The sequence below is a fragment of the Pelophylax lessonae genome (assembly GCF_965119305.1).
Source record: "Pelophylax lessonae genome assembly, chromosome: 1".
Lineage (NCBI taxonomy): Eukaryota > Metazoa > Chordata > Amphibia > Anura > Ranidae > Pelophylax > Pelophylax lessonae.
The window spans coordinates 460,097,213-460,114,340 of record NC_138768.1 but is presented as its reverse complement, the minus strand read 5'-3'; the positions used below and the strand labels follow the sequence as shown (position 1 = coordinate 460,114,340).

General features: G+C 45.3%; 1 protein-coding gene across 1 annotated transcript in view; it reads right to left on the bottom strand.

Moving 5' to 3' along the window:
- JAK3 (Janus kinase 3) overlaps positions 1 to 16,910 on the bottom strand; it is a 184,719-nt gene extending 167,809 nt beyond the window's left edge. Inside the window, exon 1 of the mRNA XM_082267037.1 lies at positions 16,677 to 16,910. The gene's annotated coding sequence lies outside the window, so the exon portion shown is untranslated. The remainder of the gene's footprint in view (positions 1 to 16,676) is intronic.
- Between the last annotated feature and the right edge of the window lie 218 nt (positions 16,911 to 17,128).

The window sequence follows — 17,128 nt, the reverse complement described above, 5'->3', positions numbered from 1 at the left end:
CAGTGGAAAAGCACAAAAGCGTACCGAACCGGTACGGTTCCATGCAGTGGAAAAGCGCCATAAGTAGTGCATGCTCAGGTTCCTATGTAAGTACCTTTCTCTTTCAAAATATGTTTCTTTTCACAAATTTGCCAAAGAAGACTGGCAATACTCTTTGAATTTAATAAGCGCAGAGTATGCATAACCATATACATGACCTGTCTGCCTATATTTAGCCTTTCTGAATTAAAGCGGAGTTCCGGCCTCAAATACCTTTTTTAATTAAAAATACCCCTATAATACTAATCCATCGCCCTTTACAGAACCGCTATTCTCATACTTACATGGTGTATAGTATTGGATTTTAGTCAAAATCGTACTTGTCTGAGTTGTCTGAGCGCGGCCATCTTGGATGTGGGCATCTGAAGCTGCAGTGTAATCTGCTGTGTCCTTCTTCCTGATTCCAGGGAGTGTTCTGGGAGTTCTTCCTGATTCCAGCCTCCTGGGAGTGATGACAAGCAGCTCCCAGGATGCAATGCAAAGGCTGAAGTGACGTCGGTGGCCGCAGAGGGGGGAGAAGGAGGAAGTACAATCAAAAATGCCCTGAAAATAAGGTAAGAGACCCCCGAAAAAAAATTGAAAATGCCCAATTGTTGATCAGCATAGCGAGCACTCCAGGAATCACTAAAGTTGCAAAATAGGCCAGAACTCCGCTTTAAAGTGATATTAATAGCTTCTTTTAAAAATAATAATAATAATAAACATGTCCCACTGACCTGCTCTGTGCAATAGTTTTACACAGAGCAGCCCTGATCCTCTTCTTCTGGGGACTCCTGTGCTCCTGGTTCCTCCTTTTTGGCAAGTGTCCCCATAGGAAGCAGCTTCCTATGGGGGAACTCTTGAGGGCTCACTCCCAAGCCACCCTGTCTGCGTCTATTGACACAGCATTTTGACAGACAGCATCAGCAGCAGCAGCCAATGGCTCCTGCTGCTATCAATCTGCCCAGGGAGAAGGGACAGAGCTATAAGAGCCTCATGCACAGTGCTGGATCCTAAATGTGCTCAGGTAAATATAAGGGAGGGCAGGGGGGGATTCTGTTACACAGTTGTTTTGCCTTAATGCATAGAATGCATCAAGGGAAAAAAACTTTAGGCTTTAGAACCACTTTATGGCTGAGAGGCTAAGTATAGACAGACAGGTAATTTTAACCTGCGGCTACTCTCTTGAAAAATATATTGTAATGTCTCTCTGTCATGGGGGCATAATCCATATACAATGTAAAAATATTTGTGATAAAACCTAAAGAAATATGTACAGTAAAACCTTAGATTGAGAGTAACTTGGTTTGAGAGCGTTTTGCAAGACAAGCAACATTTTTATAAATGTTGACTTAATGAACAAGCGATGTCTTGATATATACTGTATACAAGTAGCGTGGCGTCACAACTGAGCATAAAAGAGAAGAGAGGCGCCTCTAAGTGTAGCAACATGGTTACATTTAATCAAGGCACAACATTTAGCAACTCACATGGTTGATGATTAAAACAGGCACATCTAAGTATGCAGGAATCCGGGGTAAAGCTGTCCACATAGACCATCCTCCACACCACCATTGACGTCATCCCTTCCACACTGCGCTCCACGAGCGCTTCAAGCCTCGCTTTCAGATCGCTCTACTGTAGGGTAGAGCCAGCAGCAAGGAGGATGGTCTATTTGGACAGCTTTACCCCGAATGCCTGCAAACATTAGATATGCCTCTTTTAATCATCAACCATTACTAAATGGTGAATCTTCATTAAATGTAACCATATTTCTACACTTAGAGGGGCCTCTCATCTCTTTTATACTCTGTAGCTGCTGGCTTTTATTCCTAATCCTTGTGTAGGCTGCCATTTGTGGATGGACATTTTATGTTTACACAACCTATCACATTGCTATAATCTTTTTATATGGACTATAAACTGAAGGATTTATGAATAAATGGTTGTGGAACAAATTATCTAAGTTTCCATTCTATTTCTTATGGGGAAATTCGCTTTGATATGCGAGTGCTTTGGATTACAAGCATGTTTCCGGAACAAATTATGCTCCCAATCCAAGGTTTTACTGTATTAGGAAATTACACTCTGTTAAACTCTGTTAATCTATTAATGCCCCATTTCCTGATGCCTTGAGAAACTATAATTAAAATGCTACAAGCCACAAACTATTAACTACTACTTGATATGCTAAGTATTACATTACATTCCCCAGACTGTGCAAAACTCTACACATCTAGAAAATGTTTTCAGGAAAAAGATTTCAACCAACGGCCACACTTTTTCTAGTTTTGTAAAGGGAAACTGTATTACATACAGAGTGTGTATATATATATATATATATATATATATATATATATATATATATATATATATATATACACACACACACACTGTTAAAAAAAATAAAGGAACACTTTGAAAACACATCTGATCTCAATAAGGAAAAATATCACAATGGATATCTATACTGCAATGGACTGGGTAATGTGACATGAACACAAAAGGATGCCACATTTTTTGATGGACATAAACATTTTCAGCCTATAGAGGGCTAAATTCAAAGACCCCCCCCCCCCCAAATCTAAGTGAAAAATGATGCAGCAGGCTAGCCCATTTTGCTGAATCTTCATCGCAGCAATTCAAAATGATATTCAGTGGTTTGTATGGCCCTCACATGCTTGTATGCATGCCTGACAAAGTTGGGGCATGCTCCCAATGAGACAACTGGTAGTGTCCCGGAGATTTTTCTCCCAGATCTGGACCAGGGCATCACTGAGCTCACAGACTGAACAGACTGAGGTGCAACCTGGTGGCATCAGATAGACCGAAACATGTCTCAAAGGTGTTCTATTTGATTTAGGTCAGGTGAACGTGGGGGGCATTCGATGGTGTCAATTCCTTCATCCTCCAGGAACTGGCTGCTTACTCTCACCAGTCACCACATGAGGCCAGGCATTGTCATGCACCAGGAGGAATCCAAGACCCACTGCACCAGCCTAGGGTCTGACAATGGGTCCAAGGATTTCATCCAGTCAGGGTGCCATTGTTTAGCCTGTAGAGGTCTGTGAATTCCACCATTGATATGTCTCCCTGGACCATCACTGACCAACCACCAAACCACCAAATCATGCTGAACGATGTTACAGGCACCATACCGTTCTCCATGGCTTCTCAAGACCCTTTCACCTCTGTCACATGTGCTCAGAGTAAACCTGCTCTCATCTGTGAAAAGCACAGGGGGCCAGTGGCGGACCTGCCAATGCTGGTTTTCAATGGCAAATGCCAATCAAGTTCCTCTGTGCCGGACACAGCAAACCTTCTGGCAATGCCACTTATTGATGTACCATCTTGGAAGAGTTGGACTGCCTGTGCAACCTCTATAGGGTCCAGGTATCGCCTCATGCTACCAGTAGTGACACTGACCCTAGCCAAATGCAAAACTAGTGAAAAACAGTCAGAAAAGATGAGTAGGGAAAGAAATGTAAGTGGCCTTCACCTGTAAAATTATTCCTGTTTTGGAGGTCATTTCATTGTTGCTCATCTAGTGCATCTGTTGTTACTTCCATTAACACCAAAGCAGCTGAAACTGATTAACAACCTCTTCTACCTAACTGACCAGATCAATATCCCAGGAGTTTAATTGACTTGTTGCTATATTCTGATTAAATAGTGTTCCTTTAATTTTTTTGAGCAGTGTATATACAGTGCCTTGAAAAAGTATTCACACCCCGTGAAATTTTCCACATTTTGTCATGTTACAACCAAACTTGTAAATGTATTTTATTGGGATTTTATGTGATAGACCGACACAAAGTGGCACATAATGTGAAGTGGAAGGTAAATGATAAATGGTTTTCAAATTTTTTTACAAATAAATCTGTGAAAAATGTGGCGTGCATTTGTATTCCCCCCCCCCTTTACTCTGATACCCTTAACTAAAATCTAGTGGAACCAATTGCCTTCAGAAGTCACCTAATTAGTAAATAGAGTCAATCTGTGTGTAATTTAATCTCAGTATAACTACAGCTGTTCTGTGAAGCCCTCAGAGGTTTGTTAGAGGACCTTAGTGAACAAACAGCATCATGAAGGCCAAGGAACACACCCAAGAGGTCAGGGATAAAGTTGTGGAGAAGGTTAAAGCAGGGTTAGGTTATAAAAAAATCTCCCAAGCTTTGAACATCTAACGGGGCATTGTTCAATCCATCATCGGAAAATGGAAATAGTTTGGCACAACTGCAAACCCACCAAGACATGGCTGTCCACCTAAGCTGACAGGCCGGGCAAGGAGAGCATTAATCAGAGAACTAGGAGAAGCAGCCAAGAGGCTCATGGGAACTCTGGAGGAGCTGCAGAGATCCACAGCTCAGGTGGGAGAATCTGTCCACGAGACAACTATTAGTCGTGCGTTCCACAAATCTGCCCTTTATGGAAGAGTGGCAAGAAGAAAGCCGTTGATGAAAGAAAGCCATAAGAAGTCCAGTATGCAATTTGTGAGTAGCCATGTAGGGGACAAAGCAAACATGTGGAAGAAGGTGCTCTCTGCTCTGGTCCGATGAGACCAAAATTGAACTTTTTGGCCTAAAAGAAAAAACGTTATGTGCGGGGAAATACTAACACTGCACATCACCCTGAACACACCATCCCCACTGTGAAACATGGTGGTGGCAGCATCATGTTGTAGGGATGCTTTTCTTCAGCAGGGACAGGGAAGCTGGTCAGAGTTGATGGGAAGATGGAGGGAGCCAAATACAGGGCAATCTTAGAAGAAAACCTGTTAGAGTCTGCAAAAGACTTGAGACTGGGGCGGAGGTTCACCTTCCAGCAGGACAACAACCCTAAACATACAACCAGAGCTACAATGGAATGGTTTAGATCAAAGCATATTTATGTGTTAGAATGGCCCAGTCACAGTACAGACCTAAATCCAATTGAGAATCTGAGACAAGACTTGAAAATTGCTGTTCACAGACACTCTCCATCCAATCTGACAGAGCTTGAGATATTTTGCAAAGAAGAATGAGCAAACATGTCACTCTCTAGATATGCAAAGCTGGTAGAGACATCCCCAAAAAGACACTGTAATTGCAGGGAAAGGGGGTTCTACAAAGTATTGATTTGGGGGGGGGGGTGAATACAAATGCACACCACACTTTTCACAGATTTATTTGTAAAAAATGTTGAAAACCATTTATCATTTTCCTTCCACTTCACAAGTATGTGCCACTTTGAGTCGGTCTATCACATAGAATCCCAATAAAATATATTTACTTTTTTGGTTGTAACATGACAAAATGTGGAAAATTTCAAGGGGTGTGAATACTTTTTCAAGGCGCTGTACACACTATATTACCAAAAGTATTGGGACGCCTGCCTTTACACGCACATGAACTTTAATGGCTTCCCAGTCTTAGTCTGTATGGTTCAATATTGAGTTGGCCTACCCTTTGCAGCTATAACAGCTTCAACTCTTCTGGGAAGGCTGTCCACACGGTTTAGGAGTGTGTCTATGGGAATGTTTGACCATTCTTCCAGAAGCGCATTTGTGAGGTCTGGCACTGATGTTGGACAAGAAGGCCTGGCTTGCATTCTCCACTCTAATTCATTGCAAAAGTGTTCTATCGGGTTGAGGTCAGTCAAGTTCCTCCACCCCTAGCTCACTCATTCATGTCTTTATGGACCTTGCTTTGTGCACTGGTCCAAATCATTTGGTGGAGGGGGAATTATGGTGTGGGGTTGTTTTTCAGGGGTTGGACTTGGCCCCTTAGTTCCAGTGAAGGGAACTCTTAACGCGTCAGCATACTAAGACATTTTGGACAATTTCATGCTCCCAACTTTGTGGGAACAGCTTGGGGATGGCCCCTTCCTGTTCCAAAATGACTGCGCACCAGTGCACAGAGCAAGGTCTATAAAGACATGGATGAGCGTATTTGGCATGGAGGAACTTGACTTGCCTGCACAGAGTCCTGACCTCAACCCAATAGAATAATTAAAGTTGAACACTGGTATATGTTCTCACCCCAAGGTTCAAAGGAGAGACACAAAAATGTCCCCATGGGACCAGGATGGGGACAGGGGAGGGAGATAGAAGAGGAAAAGAAAGGAACAGAGGGGAAAGAAGAAGGAGGATGAAGAGAAGCGTCAGTACCGCTTGATTCCACGGACATTCAGTAACTAGCTACAGGCATTCGCCCTTTTTTACGAGCGTCATGGGGGAGAAAGCCCCAGAGAAATGTTCTCCTTTGTTCTGTTATCTGATTGCCATTGGTGAGGCCCACAGGGTGTATGGGGGCATGGCATGGCTGCACTACGATGAACAGTTTAGTCAGCGTAAGGCTGTTAGGCCGTCGTTACGCTGGGATCATAAGGACATCTGCTTATGGATGACCCTCATGACCCTGGCGCAGGCTCCCAATTCGTTTTTTCCAGGGGGGAGGGCCAGGAGTCTGACTGCCCCCTGACAGCGAAAAGGCAGAGTTTTTGCTGGCAATTTAATGAAGGCGCATGTAGATTTGGCACTGGTTGCCGTTTTTAAACATGAATGTTCCCACTGTAGGGGAGCCCACCCCCTGTCTCGCTGTTTCAAAGCAGGTAAGTCCGTTCCGGCGACACTACGGGAAAAAGGCATGACTCCAGTGAGGGTGGACAGGATGTCCCCCTTTCTAAGTACATATCCGGATCTGCGGGCTGCCCGGTTATTGGAGGCGGGTTTCTCGGTGGGCTTTGTTATTCCTTGCTCCCTTACCCGGATCCTGCCTCTAGCCGACAATTTGCTGTCGGCTCAGTTGCACTCTGAGGTGGTTTCAGAAAAACTCGCAAGGAGCTGTCTTTGGGGGGTATGAGTGGCCCCTTTTCTCATCCTCCCCTCAAGGATTTGGTCATCTCGCCGTTGGGTATGGTTCAGTAGAAGGAACCCAATAAGTTCTGCTTGATACACAATCTGTCGTTCCCGAAAGGCGGGTCTGTTAACGACTCTATTGACCCTGAGGCATGTGCGGTGTCGTACACCTCCTTTGATGCAGCAGTTTTGTGGGTGCAGCATTACGGCATGGGCTCCCTCATTGCTAAGACGGACATTGAGTCGTCCTTACGGCTGTTGCCGGTTCACCTGTGTAGTTTTCAACTTTTGGGTTGCAAATGGGTCGGAGCCTTTTGCGTTGACCGCTGTCTCCTTATGGGTTGTTTTGTATCTTGCGCCCTTTTCGAGACCTTTAGCTCTTTTGTCGAATGGGTGGTATGGGACGTGGCGGTTGTCAATTTATTAAACATTATTTGGATGACTTCCTGTGCATTGACCCTCCTGCGTTCACATTGTGTGGCGTGCTGGTGGCAACCGTGCAGCACATCGCGGAGCATTTCGACATCCCTCTTGTGGCCGACAAGATGAAGGGCCCAACGTCCGTGATTCGGTTTTTGGGGATAGTCATCAATTTGCAGGCGATGGAATGTCGGCTGCTGGACGACGACTAGGTGCTCTCAAAGCTGAGGTTCAGCTAGTGTATGGCAAGCAAAAGATCATGTTGCAAGACTTGCAGTCGCTGCCTGGCAAGCTGAATTTCGCTTGCCACATTATGCCAATGGGCAGGGTCTTCTGCTGTCGGCTTTCTGCTGCCACGGCTGGAGTACGTTCCCCTGGTCATTATATTAGTTTAACTAAGGAGTACATGGAAGACTTATAGGTATGGCACTTTTTTGGGCAAATTTTAATGGTCGGTCACTCTGGATGGATGGGCCGGTTAGCAACTGCGATCTTAATCTTTACACTGACGCAGCAGGCTCCACCAGGTGTGTAGCATTTTTTGGGGGGCCGTGGAGAGCGGAACGCTGGCCCTCCGCATGGCAGGAGGTAGGTTTCTTGAAGAACTTGGTTCTTCTGCAACTCTTTCTGGTGCTGGTTACCATTGACTTATGGGGCGGGTCGTTTCGTGACCGGAAGGTTAGACTCCACTGTGATAACCTGGGGGTGGCTCAAGTCATTAATTCACTTCCTGGGTCTTCTCCGCCAGTGGTCAGGCTACTGCGTCATCTTGTTTGCATTGTCTGCAACTGAATGTCATTTGTATGTTCATCTTCCAGGTGTCAAAAATACTTTGGCTGACGCTTTATCCCATTTTCAGTTGGACAGGTTCTGGGATTTGGTGCCCTTGCGCGGAGCAACACGGAGCACCTAGTCCATAGCAACTATGACAGATTGTGTTGGCATCGCCTCTGGTTTGATTCGCAATTCCTTGAGTGGGTCCACGTGGTCTGCATACAGCAAGGTCTGGCGTGAGTGGTGGGAGCTTTTACAGCAGGCTGGGGTTGACGTGGCCAGTATGGAGGTTAGAAATGTTTTGATTTACTTCATCTGCTTGAATTTTCCTGAGGGTGTGTCAGTTGCTGCCATTAACCGCAAGTTGTCCGGTTTGGCCTTCCTATTTAAGTTGTGTGGATTGCCAGATTTCACCAAAGAGTTTTTGGTGAAACAGGCCTTGAGAGGTTATCGCAAAGGTTTCCGGAGGCCTGATGAGTACCGGCCAATCATTTTCGACATCCTGAGGACATTATTCGAGCACGTTAAGTTTGCTGTTCCAGTTATGAAAGCCTCTTGTTCCTCACGGCCTTTGCATTAGCCTTTTATGGGGCTCTTAGGGTCAGCGAGTTGGTCAGCCCATCTAAGGCTGCTCACGGGGGCTTGCGGGCGGAGAATGTCTGCTGTGACGGTTTTTCAGTGGTTCTGTTTATCTCCCAATCAAAGACGAATCAAGTCATTTGCGGCTGCTCCAGGTGTATGGCTCGCCAATTTGCCCGGTTTCTTTGGTACTTGAGTATTTACAGTTTCATCCTGAGGGGGCTGGTTCTTTTCTCATTCATCCAGACGGTTCAGCTTTGTCCACTTTTCAATTCGTTTCGGTTCTGCGGCACTGTCTGACAGCAGCGGGTTTAGTCTGCAGTTATACTTCCCACTCCTTCTGCATCGGGACGGCCACAGAAGCCGCCAGGTGGGGCTTGAACGATTCTCTTTTGCAGTGTATTGGCACGGGGGAGTCGGCTAGGTTCAAACTTTATGTCCGCCTTCACCTGGTTTACCAACTGCGTTTTTGGTGGGGTTCTTATGTAGATCTTTGTATATTTTGGTTATATGTTACAGTTGCCAATTTTGGTCATGTGCTGTTTTGGTATATTTTTTTTCAGATGCTGCTCATCTCGTTTGGATATTGGATCACTCCTTTGTGTATTGGGGGGCCAGAAGGGCTGATGTCCAGCCTAATGGTCGTCAGTTGGGCATCTCCAGGGATGAGGCGAGTATCAGGTGGATAGGTATTCCAGGTATGTTGTAGAGCAGGGTGGTCCCGGAAGTTCACAAAGTTTCCCGTTGGGACAGGGCTCCTGATGTCCTGGTTATACATGGTGGTGGAAATTACCTTGGTGTTATATCATGTCACCATCTTATTTGGGACGTCAAATTTTATGTCCTTAGACTGCGGATGGAGTTTCCTGACACGGTGGTGGTTTGGTCAGACATTGTTGGCCGGACGACTTGGCGTTTTGCTAGGTCCATGGACAAGCTGAACAAGGCTAGAGTCAAGATTAATAAGGAAGTGGGCAGGTTCATTGTGCGTAACGGTGGTATCGTGGTTAGGCAGAGATAGCTTGAGATGATACCTGGCGGTATCTACGCGGTGGCGGTGTGCATTTTAACGCAGTGGGCAAAGATCTCTGGTCCCTTGGTTTACAGGACGGGGTGCAGAGGGCCTTGCATTTTTGGAGGGGCACAAAGGTGTGAGGTTTCCCACTTTGTGCTGTGGTGGTTGGGGTCTTTGGAGGCGTGTGCCTATCAGTTTAGGGACCCATCTAAGGTATGGAGTCACCTGTGGAATGCCAGTTAATGGTGGTGTAACTGGTAGGTTAAAATTGTGAGGTATCTGCAGAATGTTGAGGTCGTCCCTGAGCCGGAGTGCTGCGGCTGGGGACCGTTTAGGTAGTTACGCAGATACAAAGTCGATAATTGATATTGATACTTGGTGCCTCCAAAGATCGGCAACCTCATGTTTCTTGTTATTGTATTATTATTTTTGGTTCCTGTTTTAACTAATGATTGTTATATTTTGTTTGGTCTTAATAAATGGCCGTTACGGCCAAATTTTACTCCAACCATTGTGTTTTGGCATTTTTTCTACAGAGTTGGGGTAAAAGGGGATTGGGTTGGTTAGAGGTTAAGATGAGTTTGAGGATTACATCTGGTGTGCCTTAGTCAAGTACATTCTGAAGCAAAAAAAAATAAAAAAATAAGCGAAGGGCTTGCATGACTAGGTAGGCAGTGTAAGCAGGAGAGATAGGGTTAAGAAAGTTCAGGAAAAGTTCAGTCAGTCTTCTACCCAATTAGGGGTTTTTATTTATCCTGTGGGAGGGACTGGTAGGGTGGTCTTGGAGAGGGCAGTACATCTTCACAGCATTCTGTAAAACATGTGGGGAGGAACGTTCCCTCCCGCCCAAATATCGGATTTATGCTTATGTATGTGGTCTTCATGATTTGGCGGTTGGGGTCTTTGGAGGCGTTAAAAAAATCTGCTGTGCTTATCAGTTTAGGGACCCATCTAAGGTATGGAGTCACCTGTGGAATGCCAAGTAATGGTGGTTTAACTGGTAAAATTGTGAGGTATCTGCAGAATGTTGAGGTCATCCGCGAGCCGGTGTGGTGTGGCTGGGGACCATTTAAGTAGTTACGCAGATACAAAGTCGATAATTGATACTTGGTGCCTCCAAAGATCGGCAACCTCATGTTTCTTGTTATTGTATTATTATTTTTGGTTCCTGTTTTAAGGAATGTTTGTTATATTTTGTTTGGTTTTAATAAATGGCCGTTATGGCCAATTTTTACACCAAGGATTGTGTTTTGACATTTTTTCTACAGAGTTGAGGTAAAAGGATATTGGGTTGGTTAGAGGTTAAGATGAGTTTGAGGATTACATCTGGGGTGCCTTAGTCATGTATTGCTAATGCTAAAACCTTTGAATTGAGTATACTGCTGTAAATAGTTTGTAACCCTCTAAGTGCTAACTTGAGCCATTCTCAAAGTATTCAAAACAACTGTGTTTTTTTAAATATTATGTCCATTACCCTTCTTTTTCTCTATGCTGGGTAATACTGGTGTAGCACACCCCCTAAGGAGCTGCAGATGAGCTGGAATCTCCCTACCCTGCGCAGCAAGGCACATCAGATTTTCACAGGCACTCCAAAAACAGAGAACAGTCTGCAGCTTTGTTTTGTGGTTTATTGAGGGTTAATACTTGGGGGAGGATGGGAAATTTATTGGATGCCCACTTGACTTCAGCAAACAAACTGGGCAACACTTCAGGGACATCTTTCATATACACAGTCTATATACACTTCCCAGCTGAAACACTGTTTGTGGATCTGACAGTCACAGTCAAATTTTTGGCAATGTCCCTTTGCAGGCAGGAACTCGAAGCCCCTTGTTGTGTAGAAATTACAGTGATAAGCTTTCATTACTCCTCCCAGAACTACCTCTCCAGGCACTGCCAACCCACCTGGCTGCAGCTACCCCTTTTACTAGCCCTCTAGGCTAACATTCCTCCACAGTCCTCCTTACTGTCTCTCACCAGCCCACCCAGCTGACTCTCAGGAGATCTCCCAGGAAATTGATTAAAGACTTGGCACAATGCGGTCTTCAGGGAAACCCGGCTACATGTGGAAGTCTCCCCCAGTCTTCCTAAGTCTCCAGTAGTGCTGCTGTGTTTACACTGTCCTCGCACTTGCTCCCGTGCCTCCAGGAAGGGCTTTCTCTGTGTGTTATATCAGGATCCTCCCAGCACCCGAGCCCCGGTCCAAGGCCCCCCCCCCCCAGACTAGGGGGTACCCCAGAGGGCCACCAACAGTCTCCACAGCACTATATCCCGTTCTTCCACCTGATTGCCCCTGCTGGCATGGCCTATGTCTATTTATGCTGGCCCATTGCTGGAATATGGCTGAGGCCTCAAAAATATACAAGGCAGCCCCTCCTTACTCCCACCTTCCAGCTCTGGAAGTTTCTACAAATTTCTAGACCAGGGGGAAGTGCCAGGGGGAACTGACAGATGAGTCATTCAGCCCTGAGTAACTGAACCCTGACCCAGATTCACAGCTCAGGCTTAGCCCTGAGCTAAACTGAATTTTCCTACACTAAAATACCTACTCTAAAAAACCTATCTTACACCTAGCACACACTAGAGGGTGCTACACTGGTAACCGGTTTGGTGAACATATTTGGTCTACCGTCTAACAATGTCTGAACCTAGAGTGTCAGTAGGGTTGAGTAGTTTGCAAGGTCAGGGCAGCACCAGAGGACAAGCATCATCCAGTGACTCCAATGGGGGTGGCGCTACATTTGGACCCTCCATCCTTTCTCTTCACTGCCCCCCATCCTCGGTCCTCAGTCCCCCCCCCATCCTTAGGCTTCACAGTCCTCCCATCCTCAGTCTTCTCAGTCCCCCCTCAACCTCAGTCTTCTCAGTCCCCCTCATCCTCAGTCTTCTCAGTCCCCCTCCAACTCATCTGCACAGTCCTCCCCATCCTCAAGCTTCACAGCCCCCATCTTCAGGTTTCACAGTTCCCCCCATCATTTGTCTTCACAGTTCCCCCCGTCCTCAGGCTTTACAGCCACAATCCTCAGTCTTCTCAGCTCCCTCCAGCTCATCTGCACAGTCCCTCCATCCTCAGGCTTCACAGCCCCCCCATCCTCAGACTGTAATGCCCTCCATCCTCAGGCTTTACTATCAACTCATCTTCAGGCTTTACTGCCCCACTCATCCTCAGGCTTCCTGCCCCCCATCTTCAGGCTTCACTGGCCCCACATCCTCAGGCTTCATTACCCTCCTTCTCAGTCCTCACAGTCTCCCCCCACCATCCTCAGGCTTCACAGTCCCCACCATCTTCAGACTGTACAGCCCCCCATCCTCAGTCCCCCCTCCCCCATCCTCAGTCTTCCCAGCCCCCTCCAGCTCATCTGCACAGTCCCCTCCACTCTCTAAATTCACATCAGTCTCAGATCTCTCTTACACACATAGTGAACTTCTTTCTTCTAGGCTCCAGTGGATGACATCAACACCCCTTTCCCCACAGAGAAACCCACCACTAGCTTTAGTTGCTCTAGCTACAGTAACAGGATCTGGGTGAGTGACATGACTACAGCGATTCAGGCATGTCTCATCCATGGGTGCAGAGTGGGTCCGAAAAAAAATGGGCCCCATCCCCACTGTGCACACATGGATGATATGCTACTGCTCTGTGCCCTGGGCTGTATATGACATGCTCCTGATCACTGCACTGAGTATGCTGAGCTGTATATGGCATGCTCCAGATTACTGAACTCTGTATGCCAGGCTTTATAGGACATGCTCCTGACCACTGCACTTTATACCCTCAGATGTATATGACTTGCTCCTGACCACTGTACTCTGTATGCTGAGCTGTATATGACATATTCCTGACCTTTGAACTTTAACCTCCCATGGACGAAATTAGGGATGCACCGATCTGATATTAGGATCGGATATCGGCGCCGATACTGCCACAATATCTGGATCGGGGGATCGGTAAAATTAACCAATCCACGGGCCGATCCGGTTTTGCTGAGTCTCGGCTCAGCTGCCCCTTACTTGCATGGAGCCGCCGATCCACGGGCCGATCCGGTTTTGCTGAGTTCCGGCTCAGCCGTCCCTTACTTGGTGTAGTAGTAGTATGGGATGGGAGCCGCTACTTCCTGTATAGGTCTGGCTGACAGGCGGAGTGATATCAGATGCACTCCGCCTGTGAATGGAGGAGCCATACACATGAAGCAGCGACTTTGCTCTGTACTGAAGCCGCATGCATATTGTGTATGTGTGTAGTTCCGGATCGGTATCGGCAGATACACAATGCCAGATATTGGTATCGGGACAAGAAAATCTGGATCGGTGCACCCCTAGACTAAATGTGAGAAATAATGTGTATATGTATCATACAATCATTCCAACACATATCACATACACTGCATATATACTTTGAGGAAAATATGCTTAAAAATTGTTTACCATTTGCCAATAAGAAAAAAAAAATGTCCCTGGATTTCATTTTCAAAATCTGGTCACCTTATCTTACTTTGCACTTTGTATATAATTAGAACTTCACCAAATAAGGGGAATTTATCAGTAGACAGCCCATGGTGTGTGCTTTGCATATACATTGCAGAGTTGCAGACAAATCTGTTTTTAATACGTAGGTAAACATAGTACTCTGAAGCTTAGACTTTGAGTAATAAGATATCATTTTACAAACCTCAGGGCAAATGTGTTGATATTTAACCCTCGTTTTAATCTAAGACTAACTGTGGACCCTTGCCCTAACCTGGGACCAGCTGTGAACCCTTTTCCTAGACTGAGACGAATTATGAACCCATGCCCTAACCTAGAACCTACTGTGAACTCTTGTCCTAACCTGAGTAGTGATGGACGAACATCGCCCGGGGTGGTTCGCGAACGCCAGCCGCAAATTTTCTCAAAAGTCCGCAAACCGCGAGTTCGCGGCAGGCTCCATTGACTTTAATGGGAGGCGGACTTTAAAAACCTTTAGGTCATATTTGCAGCCACAAAATACATACTAGCTGTGCAGAAATAGTCCCAGCACATGGACAATGTCATAACAGAAGTATTGCAATTGAAAAAGTTGCCCTAAAATTTTTTTTTTTTTTACAGCAAAAAATATATATATTTTTTTCATAAATCAGCCAGAACTGACTGCAGCCAGTAAATACATTGTCTAATACATATAGGGTCCATTCACATTGACAGAATGATTTCTGTGTGACTGCAGCCGATCTCTAACTGCCCCTAAAGCAACCACAGGATACCTGCCCCTATAGTAAAGAGACTGTAATAGACCCTAAAACGACATTGGAGCATTTTAAATGACTTTGGTGGACATTGACAAAGCGATTTGTGTGTGACTGCAGCCAATCTCTAACTGCCCCTAAAGCAACCACAGGATACCTGGCCCTATAGTAAAGAGACTGTAATAGACCCTAAAACTACATTGGAGCATTTTAAATGACTTTTGTGGACATTGACAAAGCGATTTCTGTGTGACTGCAGCCGATCTCTAACTGCCCCTAAAGCAACCACAGGATACCTCTCCCTAAGCTCTAAAGATACTAGACCTATACCGAAATACCAGCCCTCAAAAGGACTTTTGTGGACATTGACAGAGCGATTTGTGACTGCAGCCGATCTCTAACTGCCCTTAAAGCAACCACTGAATACCTCTCCCTAAGCTCAAAAGATACTAGTAGACCTATACCGAAAAATACCAGCCCTGAAAAGGACTTTTGTGGATCTTCACAACGCTATATGTCTCTAGCAAACTCTCCCTGACGAGCACAGCAGACCTCTCCCTACACTGGCAGAAAGCGGAATGTGAAATGGCCGCCAGATCGGGTCTATTTATAGGGTAGGGGGACTGTCCATGTGCTGGAATGTTTCAATTGGCTGTCCCGTTCCACCTGACGGCTGTGTCACGGGTCAAAGTTCTCCCCAATGTAAGCAAATATGGCCGCCGCGAACGACGCCATGTGTCCGAAAATTTGGCGGGCAGCGAACAAGCAAAATTTGCCACGAACGGCAAGGCCATCTCTAAACCTGAGACTAACTGTGGACCCTTATCCAAGCCTAAGACCAAACCTATACAACCTCATTGAATGGAGGGTCCTTTCACACGAGCTGTCCACTCCCCGGACTCCGCTTTTCTCAGCCGCTGAGCAGGCGGATGACAGATCCATCTCCACTCACTGTCAGGGTCCTGCTTTCCTCTATAGGGAGATCGGATTAAAACAGACCACCTGTCTGTTTTCATCTGATCCCATTCGATCCTCCAGACGGATGGAAAATAGGGTCACCATCCGTCTGGATATGGCAGACAGGATCGAATCGTATAGCAGCTGGTGTCAGCAGACATGTCACCGCTGACATCCTCCACTCCATAGGGGTGAATGGAGGGTGCGATCAGGTCTACTGAGGTCTACTGAGAGGCGGACCTGATCGGAAAGCCCGTGTGAAAGGCCCCTTTTGAGTGCTAATTCTTAACTGCAGAAGCCGGTAGCAACCAACCTGAATTAATGTTGTCCTTGTCTATCTTAAGCAGTGCAAAATCCCTATTGCTTGCTATAGTAGACTGGATGTAAAAGACATCACCCTTTATCATAAAAGGACAATGGACTCCTATCAAAGCCTACAACCAGCAAGAAAGTAAAGAGAAATGTTTACTGACACTAATTTACAAACAATAAAAAAGTTATGTAGAGTAAATTAATCTAAAACGTAAAAAAAGCATTTCATGCCAGGGGCTTTCTTATCCCCATCAGCAACCTCCATCAACTAGCCTTGATTAGCTCTGCCTTAAACAGCCTCCTAAAAAAACTGCATGTTCTAAAGTCATAAGAAGTTCACTATAGACCTGTGCAATCACAGACAAAAATGAACATGACAACAGCACGACTATTTCATGATTTTTATCATTTTTAGAAAACGACTGACATTGGACTTGTAGTGATACCAGACTGAAAATGCTACAATTTTTTTCAATAATTTTGTGTCAGCAAGATCAATTAAAATATATTTATAACTTTGTATAAAAATCAACTTCATTACCTTATAAACGGTCTTGTACCAATTTCTTGCAAATATACAACAGCAGCGGCCACACAGTTCACTTCTTCTTCTCCCAGTAAGCGTGTATACAACTCATGTGTATGTAAGAAGAATTTTTTTGGAACTAATTACATCTTGGAAACAGTCTAAATTTTAGTGAGTGTAAATATGGTGATATGAAATTATTAACGGGTGCACTATTTCTACATGTTTGTCTTTCACTTACTGGTATGTGTTCTTGGTACCTTTTGTATCTGTGTATCTTGATCTCTTTGTGCTCATATGTGTATCTGCCTATCTTGATGTGTTTCATGCATACTTCCTGCCAAAAGAAAAAAGTCTCACCACATGTAGCTTCCTGTGCGAAAGAGCAAGCTGCTAACAAACTTGTATCTATGTATGTATGTAGGCATATAGAATCTGTCAATATCCATTTCTGTATCATTTACAAT